Source organism: Ranitomeya variabilis, chromosome 4 (genome assembly GCF_051348905.1).
Source record: "Ranitomeya variabilis isolate aRanVar5 chromosome 4, aRanVar5.hap1, whole genome shotgun sequence".
Classification (NCBI taxonomy): domain Eukaryota; kingdom Metazoa; phylum Chordata; class Amphibia; order Anura; family Dendrobatidae; genus Ranitomeya; species Ranitomeya variabilis.
In genome coordinates, this window is record NC_135235.1 from 66,236,242 (window position 1) to 66,248,522 (window position 12,281).

At 44.5% G+C, this 12,281-nt stretch overlaps 1 protein-coding gene across 1 annotated transcript in view; it reads right to left on the reverse strand.

Moving 5' to 3' along the window:
* The window catches only part of LZTS2 (leucine zipper tumor suppressor 2), a 152,704-nt gene extending 141,348 nt beyond the window's left edge, over positions 1-11,356 (reverse strand). The window contains exon 1 of the mRNA XM_077258632.1: positions 11,155-11,356. The gene's annotated coding sequence lies outside the window, so the exon portion shown is untranslated. The remainder of the gene's footprint in view (positions 1-11,154) is intronic.
* Positions 11,357-12,281: the final 925 nt, after the last annotated feature.

Here is a 12,281-nt window from a genome sequence, read left to right on the forward strand (position 1 = left end):
TTAGAAGAACTCATGGCTGCTGATTTTTGGCACAAGGTTAGAGGAGGCTGGGTTCTTATAAAGCTGGGAAATTTGCATCACCTTTCTTTTCCTAACGACGATGGTGAACAAGCCATAATCCTAACAGACTAATTAAGGTCTGAAACCTTGGTCCAAATTTTCTGAGCACACAAGTCTCCAAGGGTGCCCAAACTTTTGCATTGGCCCATTTTCCTTTTTGTTTTGTTTTTAAATGAAAAAAACAAAATTACTACATTTATTTTGTGTGCCTACAATACAAATGAAATGTGTCATTTTTAACTTTAGGCCTTTTACAGATCATTTCATCTTCAACTTGCTTCACTGTTCACAATAACAGTCATTTTGATCAGGGGTGCCCAAACTTTTACACGCCACTGTACATCGCCCATTGATTGCCATTGTAAAAAAATGTTAATAGTCTTACGACAGCTGGATGAGCAGCGCACGAGAGGATAATCTCTATCTCATGATCAGTCTGAAGGGCATTTGAGCCAACAAATACAAAGTTATTCCCATAGTTCACACAGACGGCGCACCTGTAACTACGGCCTTGGGAGCAGATCTTGGCATTGTGTGCGGTAGGTTACATAATCACTTCATTAAGAACATTTTATAGTCACACCCTGAGCGGTAACACGAGGGTTCGGAAATCAGGCAGCACCTAAGTATAAATACCACTGAAGGCCGAACCTTCCCAATCACACAGCACACTCATGTCCTTTACACGTCTTGCACGATATCCATTATTGACAGCCAACAGGTCGGCTTAGTGGCAGTCCCAGATCTTACAACGTAGGACGACTTTTCTTCAACTATTTTAATACAGAACAAAATTTCAGACCCAGAAATTAAATTCCCTTGTTGGAAATGCCTCCTTTAAAAAAAAAAAGAAAAAAAAAAAGGATTTGGCAGTCGAGCCTCCAGGGTGGATCCGAATTCAAGCCTCACACTCAAGTTCTGTATTATGGGAGGATTTTTTTGCCACAGATTTATTGCAGAAATTTTTGAGACTGAAAATCAATTCCATTCATCTGAATGGGGTGGTTAAGCAGAAAAGACGCATTCAGACGAATAGCACAGTCGTAGAAATGTACTCTAATGCAGATCGGCAAATTGCGTTTACACTGCCGAAGGGGGAAATTTGCAGTAAAATTACTGACCAGTCTTGGGCATTGGCTGGATCTTGTCCGCTGCCCAATATGCACTGGAACTGGTCCCCCAATACATCCGTAATTGGCCGAATCTTGTCAGGTGCCCAATATGCACTGGAACTGGTCCCCCAATACATCCATAATTGGCTGGATCTTGTCCGGTGCCCAATATGCACTGGAACTGGTCCCCCAATACATCTGTCATTGGCTGGATCCTGTCTGGTGCCCAATATGCATTGGAACTGTTCCCCCAATACATCTGTCATTGGCTTAATCCTTTCTGGTGCACAATATGCACTGGAACTGTTCCCCCCAATACATCCGTCATTGGCTGGATCCTGTCTGGTGCACAATATGCACTGGAACTGGTCCCCCAATACATCTGTCATTGGCTGGATCCTGTCTGGTGCCCAATATGCATTGGAACTGTTCCCCCAATACATCTGTCATTGGCTTAATCCTTTCTGGTGCACAATATGCACTGGAACTGTTCCCCCCAATACATCCGTCATTGGCTGGATCCTGTCTGGTGCACAATATGCACTGGAACTGGTCCCCCAATACATGTCATTGGCTGGATCCTGTCTGGTGCACAATATGCACTGGAACTGTTCCCCCAATACATCCGTCATTGGCTGGATCCTGTCTGGTGCACAATATGCACTGGATCTGGTCCCCCAATACATCGGTCATTGGCTGGGTCTTGTCCGGTGCCCAGTATGCTCTGGAACTAGTCCCCCAATACATCCGTTTTTCACAGACCAGTTGTACACAGATGCTTGGGAGACCTCCTACAGGGAACCCTCATTCCATCTGCTGCAAAACAGACATCCGTGTGGGTATAGAGTGTAAGATGCAATACTTTCCTACCCAGGCACACCACTTAAAGTGTACCTGTCCTTTCACAAATATGTCGAAAAATATGGTCTTGCTGTTTTCAACCCAACACTGTGAAAATACCAGTCTGTTATGTGATGATTTTCCTGCTCTGAAGCTTGATATTCTCTCCTTTTCAGTGGTGGGTGTCTCTAAAATCATCATTCTACCATTACTATAAGAACTGGAACTTCCTTACCCCGACGTCGCAGCATGCATTGCTACTGTCATTGTCCAGTGCTGTCTTCTGAATGGATAGCGTGCCTCTCTCTTAGGCCTGTGTGCAGTTTAGTGGACAGAAGAGGAGAAGCAGAGTGACCGAAATCCACCCACTTCCCGTGATCCGTCTTGGTGTCTAATTGTGCGCTGCAAATTATATAGAAGGGAGATGCCTCGTGGTCACACTTTGCAGTGATATCTTTTTAGGGTAAGACAACATACAGTAATTCTGAAAGATAATTTGCAGGTTATTTATTACATATTTTTTCCAATAAGATCTAGTTTTATGAAAGTAGAGTTATTTCATTGGGGCTTCAGTATTGTCCCCTCCTGCGGACAATTTCAAAGAAGAATTCTAAAAAGTGCAGAAGTCATTTGTCAACCACTGATCAGACCTACGACCTTTCCAGGTTTAGCAAAGAAAGGAAAATCCATACTACCTGTTCAATGTTTAGCAGAGGCTCAAAGAAAAGTTATGTAATTCATTCCACAGCCGCAGCTCCCCCGACCCAAGCGCAACAGCCTCATAGAATAAATGACACTGGCATGCTCAAGACTCATGGCCAGTATGTCTGTGCATTGCGGTTCGACCATCCAAGATAGGGCCAATTTGCACCGACGTCTGCATGAGCCCTTAAGTGTTTTATCTTTCAAAAATGCTGGATTCACAGCAACACTGCACACTTCTGCTTTATAATGTCCATTGCTTGCTGTTTCTGTGTTTCAGAGAGATATTACAACAACACATAAATCAAATATCATTTGTTATGCTTTTTTATCCTGCATCATCATACTTCACAGAGCTTTATAGACATCATCATCACTGTCCCCATTGGGGATCACCATCTAAATTCTTTATCATTATGTCTTTGAAGTGTGGGAAGAAATCGGAGAAATCCACACACACAGGGAGACAGGGTGGATAAAAATCAATGTTTTTTTAAAAAAATCAAAAAAATCGGATTTTTTTGATTTAAATCGGATTTTTTTGATTTAAATCGGATTTTTTTCAATAAACTGCTTTTTGAGGAAAATATTTTACCATCCAAAGGTTCTTCCATCATGAGATAAAGCTGAGTTGTTTAACTCAGTAGAATAAAGGCTGTATATGTGTAACATTCACAATGCCATGCTCTTCCAGAGGTTTCTGTAGGATGCTGACTATCCAACAAGTTTGGGCATGTCAACTGAATGGAAAAAGAAACTAAACCAAAAGAAAGTGAAACCAAGCTAGAAGTGTGGAATTAAAGGGGCAGTATGAACAAAATGTGGAGGCTATTAATAGTTTATACAATTAAGACATGCTGCTTTTAAACACCTACCTATTGCCATATAGTAAAACAAAAAAGATTTTTACTTACTTTGGGGTCCCCCCCTCACCCTGGCGTTAGATCGTTGCCCCTAGTTTCGTCCGTGTAACTATGGGCGCACATGCGCACTGCTCTCACTTCTCATTTTAATCGTGATTTATATTAAAAAAAACCTTTTGATTTAAATCAGTGATTTAAATCATGATTAAAATCATGATTTAAATCGATCCGATTTAAATAGAAAAAAATCTTTTGATTTAAATCGTGATTTAAATCATGATTTAAATCGGCGTGATTTAAATCAATCCACCCTGCAGGGAGAACATACAAACTCCTTGCAGATGTTGTAGATTGTGAGCCTTCGCGGGCAGGGTCCTCTCTCCTACTGTACCAGTTATGACTTGTATTGTTCAAGATTATTGTATTTGTTTTTATTATGTATACCCCTCCTCACTTGTAAAGCGCCATGGAATAAATGGCGCTATAACAATAAATAATAATAATAATAATAATAATGTTGTCCTTGGTGGGATTTGAACCCAGGACACAAACGCAGAAAAGCAACAGTGCTAACCACTGAGCCACCGTACTGGATTTCAATCTTTCCGGAGCTATAATTTTTTTTGAAATATGTGACTTCTAGTATTTCTGGTATCCACCATTCATATGAATAACAAAAAGGGAAATCAGCTGAAATTTGATAGATTTCTATGAAAGTTAATTATGTTCAGCTCAGAGATCAGTAGTGAGGAGCAAACCACTAAAAAGTGCGATAGTGTGAGTGAGCACCAAGAAAGTGATGGCTGCTCTACTTTCTGAATTTCCTCCTTCTCATATACCAATATACAGTAAGCATTTATTGCTGCCATTAAGAATAAGAGCATCGATATTCTGCATACTGGGATATGAGATTCTATTTAGCATCACAAACATAAGGAATCAGCAATGACTACTTTGATGAATAGTGATGGCAAACCATCTAGTATCGCGGCCCCAGGCGACAGCCTCTCTTAATGGCTCCACATCCTGGCAGTTTCCCTCTACTTTAAAAGCATTTACAATGATGAGTTGCCAATAGCTGTGAAGTTGCATTTACAGCTAAGAAAAACTTTCAATCAAAGGACGGTCACATAACCGGCCCAGGGGTATATGGGGACAAAGTGGACTATTACCAACCTCAGGTTAAAAGGCTGCAATGAAAAAATCTATATGTATATATTATTATATATACGGAACATGATCGTTTCTGAATTAAAAATAATAATAAATAAACCAGGTTATAACCTTTCATAAAGACAAAATAATAAGCAGTAAAATATACTGATGACCCATAATTTTTAGCTCAGATTACTCCAAATGCTGACGGCCCCATGCAAGCACAGAATAGAATAATGCCATAATCCAGCACCCATACAAATGTGTGGAGCTTTATACACTTCCCTATGCACCATATGGCGGCACACAGGGCCTTTTACTTTCAGATACATATGTAATCTGTCGGAAAAAAAATTGAGGTTGGCTTAGAGTGGAGACTATGTCCATAATCTGGTGGCATGTACAAGATCTGTAAACTTTCTTGTAGGAAAGAGTTTGCAAATTTTGGGGTTGCACCAAAACCTTCTGGAAATTAAGGATTTCTGCTGATTTTTTTTCTGTCTTGGTAGATGGAGACAGAGGCGTTGAGGGAGGGGAGAATTGGAGCAAAGCAGGCACAGAATCAGTTTGGAGAGGGAATGGGCTGCAAGACGTCCGGATGTCAACTTCAAAAACTTCAATAGTGCTGCAGGTGTGCTGCGCTGCTGCTAGGTATGACGTAAGAAGTATCCAAGGAGTACTGTAACATAGCTGCAGTTTTATTTTCAACATGTTTTTAACTATCCCAAACTTCTTTAACAAGAGAAACTATGGAAAGTTTCTGTGGTTTCTCCTGATGAAGAAATTTTGGATACTTCGAAAAGCGTTGAGAATAAAACCGCAACTATTTTGGATATTTCTTATTTCATACCGACCAGCAGCGCAGCACACCCGCATCTCCTACTATGGATTTCTACGTTGGACCCCCAACCTGCGGAGCAACATCTGGATTTACATCTTGTGCCTATAAAGCGTTTGTGCTTTCTCACAATACCAGGTGAGCTCGGCCGGATCACCATATATCGCTGTTGTCTGGATAACGACGTATTCCGCTTGTTCATCCCTCTGTTTTTTTCTCAACTTCTGCACGTGTTCTAGAAGGCACTACCACACGTACAGACTCTTTACTGGTATAACTTACAGACCCGCAGATATCTTATATATCACCATATGGTGTCTCCAGTAGGCACTTTATTCTTTCACATGTGCAATATTTGAAGGGGAGAATTTCTCATCCAAAAGAACACGTGACATTTTTTTCTCCTAAATCTGTATATGACTATGTAAGAAAAAACGGCCACCTAGAAGATTCAGGGTGCCATATTATATACAGCACGGCTGTGTGTACTAGGGATGTCATGTGGTGTGTAACCCGACTGTTGTGTGACTGTGGTGACCTGATCCCTGAGTATTGTCATTCTCATCCAGACTAGTTACACACCACATGCTCATCCAACAGCACTTACCCTTTATTGAAAGTTCTGCAAGACTATCAGACTAATATAATTCTACTAGACTTTGTGGTAAGATTATAAAGTTAAAAGTGTACCTGTGCTTTTAAACAAAACCTATAGAATTGTCTTGCTGCACTCATCTCACACACAAAGTTTGGTGTAAAAACTTAGTATATTATGTTCAGGTACTGTCTTGATTCATAGACCTTATTAATTGCCACTCCTTTTAAAAAAGTGTGGTGCCTCTTCATCAGCTTTCTTCCAGCACACTAGGTGCTGGAACTTCCTTTCCCATACATTGTCCGATGAATTGCCAGCCCCAACCTAAAACCCTGCTTCTTTGTTAGGGCTCACTCACATGAGCGCTTAACACGGCAGAGTGCTATCCAATGTTTTATCAGATAGCACTAGGACCAAATGTTTTACTACGTGGCAGTGCAGATGTGTTATATACTATGAGCCCATAAGAAAAAAATAAATTGCAGCATGCTGCGAGTGACTCCACCCATTCAAGTCTATAGGTGCATGACTGCACTCGGATACCATCCAATATATGCTGACACTTACAATGGAGAAATTAAGTTCTCCATCTTCTCCACACCTGATGACACTCGGATCACAGTCTGAGTCGAGTGTTATTAGCAAAATCGATCTGATTCTCTCGCATGAGGCAATCTCCGATCGCTTATTGCTTCATACCCAGGAGAACAGAAGCAGAGGGATAAAGGCCAATCACACTTTTTGTAATCCCTCTTTGAGTCTGTTAGGTTACACTAAACAGGCGGTGGACAAAAAGTCACTGTGTGAACACGCTTAATATTTGCAGATTTATTTTCTACAGCAGAACAGTGTTTCCATAAAAAAAAAACACGGAGTAAAATAAGAATGTTTGTGCCTCGCTTTTAATGGTGTTTTTTCCCCATTCACTTGAAAGGGGGAAAATTCTGAAAGAAAAAACAATGATGGTTCAAATCTGCAAGGAAGAATAAGCAGTGTGTGCATAAGATTTCAGAGAGCTTATTCTATTTGATGGTAATGTACAATGCTATTTTTTTTCTGTGGAAAAAAACGCAGCATGTGAACAAACCCTTAGGCTGCCGTCACACTAGCAGTATTTGGTCAGTATTTTACATCAGTATTTGTAAGCCAAAACCAGGAGTGGAACAATTAGAGGAAAAGTATAATAGAAACATATGCACCACTTCTGCATTTATCACCCACTCCTGGTTTTGGCTTACAAATACTGATGTAAAATACTGACCAAATACTGCTAGTGTGACGGCAGCCTTAGGCCACGAGCACACTAAGTATTTGGTCAGTTTTTTACCTCAGTATTTATAAGCCAAAACCAGGAGTGGGTGAATAATACAGAAGTGGTGAGGTGTTTCTATTATACTTTTCCTCTGATGAACAATCAGAGGGAAAGTATAATAGAAACGCGTCACCACTTCTGTATTTATCACCCACTCCTGGTTTTGGCTTACAAATACTGAGGTAAAAAACTTACCTAATACTCAATGTGTGCATATGAACAGAGCCTTGGGAGGACTTTTCACCAGTGTTAGCATGTTGTGGAGATATTAAGTTGTAAAGTTTAAGGTCTAATTATGGCCAGGATCACACACAGCGAGATACGGCCGAGTCTCGCAGGTTAAAACCAAGCTCTGGCACCGGCACTCCAGAGCGGAGAGTGCGGCCGCACAGCAATACATGGAGCTGCACGCTCCGCTCTGGAGTGCCGGTGCCAGAGCTTGTTTTTAACCTGCGAGACTCGGCCGTATATCGCTGTAGTGTAACTCCGGCCTTATTATTATTATTAGAGATTCTTCTCCGAGGGTGTGTACTTTCCCCTGCTTGACGTTGACCAATCATAAGCAGGAGGTGTTATGCAGGGGAAAAGGAAGAAAACATCCCAAGAGTTCAGAAGAACATGCCTCCTCCTGTGGGATGTAATGGTAGACAGCCCTGATCTCTGCAGCAGCTATGTAGTATAGAGCAGAGCTGACTATCATTAAAAACACCTCATCTCACAGCAGTCAGTGTGAGGGGTGATACAGCAGAGCTGACAACCACCTCTGCAGCTCTCCTCTCACAGCACTGTAAGTTCTGCTGTATCCCCCATACTGACTGCTGTGAGGTGAAAGCTATAAGGTATGTGTCCACGTTCAGGATGGCCGGCGCTTTGGATGGAGCGGAAAACTCCCCCCCCTCCTTCTGTAGACGCGATGATTCCGGATGTGTTCATTGCACACATCCGGAATCATCGCACCCCACATATAGGGCCCTGTGTTTTACCTTGTGGCGTCGCAGCGTCGCCGCAAGGTAAACGGACATGCTGCGTTCTAAAAAGACGCGCCGCATGTCTGGAAACACAGGGCCGCTGGATGCGTGTTCGCACGCATAGTGGAGACGGGATTTCATAAAATCCCCTCCACTATGCTGTAACATCTGGACGCTGTGGATTGAACGCTGCGGCTCTACGCAGCGTTCAATCCGCAGCTGTTCCGGATGTAATACGGCCCGTGGACACATACCCTTAGAGGCGTTTGTCATGACACTCAGCTCTGCGCTCTACTACAACAGTAGCTGCAGAGATCAAGGCAGTCGTTACATGTCTCACAGAAGAAGGTATGTTCACCATTCGTATGACCTGATCTCTGGTATTGTCCCCTTGGACTTATAAAATATAACCTAAACTTTACAAAGATAACATCTCCACAAAGGAGAGGAGAAATTACAAAATAAATGAAAAAAAAAACATTTTATTCAGTTCTGCAGCCTCTTTTCCATGATGCTCAAACTAATGGAAAGTCCTCGTGAAATCCGACTAAAGGCCGAACCGACCGACAGTCTCCTGAATATGGGGGGCTCCTGACAACAATAGGAGGAGATAAGAATCCGTCACGATACTGTGTATGGGGGGGCTCGGGAGAGAGCTGTTTACAGCCATCTAATGTATATGAGGGCTTTGAAGGGACTCTGTCACCTGAATTTGGAGGGAACAATTTTCAGTCATAGGGGCGGGGTTTTCGGGTGTTTGATTCACCCTTTCCTTACCCGCTGGCTGCAATATTGGATTGAAGTTCATTCTCTGTCCTCCATAGTACACGCCTGCGTAAGGCAAGATTGCCTTGTGCAGGCATGTACTACGGAGGACAGAGAATAAACTTCAATCCAATATTGCAGCCAGCATGCAGCCAGCGGGTAAGGAAAGGGTGAATCAAACACCCGAAAACCCCGCCCCTATGACTAAAAATTGTTCCCACCAAATTCAGGTGACAGAGTCCCTTTAAGAGCAGCACCATGTCTCCTGTCAGTTGAGGTTTTCTTATTCTCTCAATTGTGCAGCCATGTTGGCCCCATATAAATGAAGAATATTATCATCAGACCTCCTTTGCCCAAGGTATGAGAAGATATACCGTACTTGTATTAATTGTGTTTTTTTTCAGAAATGGAAAAATCATCTAAATGATAAGTGATGGATCAGGAAGAGAAACATGGCCAACTTCATAGACACGTGTGTCCTGTATGTGACCACAGACACCTACCAAGCAGAGGTTAATGGGTACGAATCACAGACTCAATGACACGGATGTCACTTTTGGCTGTTGGGCCATATGTCAACCATTCAAACAGCGGAGAACATATTTCCTATAGATTAGACCAGGGAAAACTGTAGCCTATGGGTCACCTCCGGCCCTCTGTCTGATGGGCTGAAAACCCTGGCCGCATGATGTGGCCGCCCTCACCCTAATTTCACCACTATCGGCATGCTGAGGATGAAGATAGCGGTGAATACAATGGCGTAGGATGGAGCCGCCGACTCCTTCTTCCACTAATCAGGGTGTGCGACGTCACTACATAGCGGGACTGCATGTATGGCCTCATGCTGTGTATACGGGGGCTGTGTAGGGGCTCATACTCTGTATAAGGGGACTGTGTGGGGGCTCTAACTGTATATAGGGGGCTCATCATGTACATAGGGGGACTTCATCTATGGCCTCTCATGCTGTGTATAAGGGGGCTGTGTAGGGGGACCACACTGTATATAGGGGGACTGTGTACGGGCTCAAACTGTATATGGGGGACTGCGTGTTTGGCTTCATGCTGTATATAGGGGCTGCATCCTTGGCCTCAAATAAAGGGGCACATACAATATATAGGGGAGGGTCAGCATAGATACTTTTGGGCAATATTAAATCATACAATATAAAACAATTATGTTAATTTTAATATTGAGAATTAATTTCTTCCTATTGTTTCGGCGCCCCATGGCAGTCACGGTCTCACATGTGGCCCCTTGGGAAAATTAATCCCCTACCCTCATTATAGAGGAACAGTCTAAATTCAGCAAAAATCCTAACGATTGACTCCGCATTCATCAATTGCCTCAGTCACAGCGACCGTCCTGTATATTTGGGCAGGTGAAGATCACGGCCCCCAGGGATCGGATCCCCCGGAGAGCTGCCTCGATCACTGCCCCTGCGGTCCTATTGGCGCAGTGATCTCCCTGATCCATTCCCACTATCACCACTAAACGCTCACCGCTCCCAGGGGCTTCTCCCAACTTTGCAAATTACAAGCTCGGAGACTTGGCTCGGGCCACAACACGCGAGTCGCCTCGTCGTACAATATGTGGAAATTATAGGCGGTTTGTTCACTTTGCAACATAATTGTAATTTATGGGACGTATTCGCCAGGTTGTTAGAATTGTTAGAAAAGTATAAAACAAAAATTAATTCAAGATTTTTAAATGCATATTTGATCCTGTACATTCTATAAAACTGCTGCAGAACCTCTTGGAATGCAAAGATTATCAAAAGTTAGTCTCAAACTGCTGTGATCTATGCTCCACAATGGGAGCAGGGCACTTTAAATCTGTCCCCCTCCTCTGCCCGCGTCCAGCTGCATCTCATATGCGATTCCTTACACAGTGCCAGCCACAAAGTGCAGCTCTGCACACAGCGCAGCATGGAGTGGAGTGCCTACCTGGTAGGAGGGCAGCGCCAGCCGGGCAGCCCGGGCTCCGGGATAATCCAGCAAGTCTCCCGCAGAGTCCCCGGGACCTCACACTCTCCCCGGTCTGCTCTATGGTAGCACTGCTGCTGCTGGGACAGTCATATCGGACAACCCCCTGCCTCCTCCCCACTGGCTGCAGCACAGGACGCGCCCCCTGCCGGCAGCCGCTCCACACTGGGCCTGGGAGCGCGGAGGGGCCCGCCAGGGACTGTGCGACGGACGAGAAGGCCGGTATACGTGACTGACTGACTACATAAGGCTAAGTTCACACTAGCGTTGTGCGCCGCTGCGTCGGCGACGCAACGCACAACGCACGCAAAAACGCGGCAAAACGCACGCAAAAACGCTGCGTTTTGCGACGCATGCGTCGGTTTTTGCCGAAAATCGGACGCAAGAAAAATGCAACTTGCTGCGTTTTCTTGGTCCGACGCTTGCGGCAAAAAAGACGCAAGTGTCGCACAACGCAACACAAAAAAACGCATGCGTCCCCCATGTTAAGTATAGGGGCGCATGACGCATGCGTCGCCGCTGCGTCGCCGACGCAAACCCGACGCAAATTAGCTTAACGCTAATGTGAACGTAGCCTAACTGTGCCCCGGGCACAACACAGCACTGACCGGGGGGGGCACAGCACAGAGCAAGGAGGGCACAGCACTGACCGGGGAGGGCACTGAGCAAGGAGGGCACAGCACAGAGCAAGGGGGGCACAGCACAGAGCAAGGAGGTCACAGCACTGACCGGGGAGGGCACAGCACTGACCGGGGAGGGCACTGAGCAAGGCGAGCACATCACTGACCGGGGAGGGCACAGAGCAAGGAGGGCACAGCACTGACCGGGGAGGGCACTGAGCAAGGAGGGCACATCACTGACCGGGGAGAGCACAGAGCAAGGAGGGCACAGTACTGACCAGGGAGAGCACAGCACAGAGCAAGGAGGGCACAATACTGGCCGGGGAGGGCACATCACAGAGCAAGGAGGACACAGTACTGACCGGGAGGACACAGAGCAAGGCGAGCACAGTACTGACCGGGAGGACACAGCACAGAGCAAGGAGGGCACAGAGCAAGGAGAACACAGTACTGACCAGGGAGGACACA